The sequence below is a fragment of the Mandrillus leucophaeus genome, unplaced genomic scaffold (assembly GCF_000951045.1).
Source record: "Mandrillus leucophaeus isolate KB7577 unplaced genomic scaffold, Mleu.le_1.0 Scaffold7, whole genome shotgun sequence".
NCBI lineage: Eukaryota > Metazoa > Chordata > Mammalia > Primates > Cercopithecidae > Mandrillus > Mandrillus leucophaeus.
Window position 1 is genome coordinate 8,573,166 of NW_012107585.1, and position 947 is coordinate 8,574,112.

Below are 947 nucleotides of genomic sequence, written 5' to 3' on the forward strand. Positions count from 1 at the left end.
ATTTTTTTGTATTTTTAGTAGAGACGGGGTTTCACCGTTTTCGCCAGGGTGGTCTCTATCTCCTGATCTCATGATCCGCCTGCCTTGGCCTCCCAAAGTGCTGGGATTACAGGCGTGAGCCACCGCGCTCAGCGAAAAATACCAAGTCTTACAATGGTGAAACCTAAGAAACATGAATTAAAACGCTCCTGACTTCAAAAATTGACATTCAACCCACATTCCTTTACATCTCATCACCACCAACTTACTGCGGTCATCTACTGCTAGGCTGTTTTTAGCAACTACTCAGAATTTGCTTTATTTATTTATTTATTTATTGGCATTTCTGTGATCAGGGAAGTAGACCACCTTTTTGTGTTTATTGGCTATTTGGTTTTGGGTTCTGGTGGTGGCGGTGAGTTTTTTTGTTGTTGTTTTTTGTGTTTTGGGGTTTTTTTTGAGACGGAGTCTCTATTGCCCAGACTGGAGTAGTGTGGCGCAATATTGGCTCACTGCAACCTCCGCCTCCTGGGTTCAAGCGATTCTCCTGCCTCAGCCTCCCGGGTAGCTGGGACTACAGGCACGCACCACCACACCTGGCTAGTTTTTTGTTTTTTGTTTTTTTTGTATTTTTAATAGTGACGGTTTTGTCATATTAACCAGGCTGGTCTTGAACTCCCGATCTCATGGTCTGCCCACCTCAGCCTCTCCATGCTGGGATTACAGGCATGAGCCACTGCGCCTGGCCTCGTTTTTGTTTTTTGAGTCAGGGTCTCACTGTCGGTCAGGCTGGAATGCAGTGGCATGATCACAGCCCATTGGAGCCTCCATCTCCTAGCTCAAGTGATCCTCCTGTCTCAGCCTCCTGAGTAGCTGAGACCAGAAGAGTGCACCACCACGCCCAGTTAACTTTAAAAAAAAATTTATGCCAGGCAAGGTGCCTCATGCCTGTAATCCCAGCACTTTGG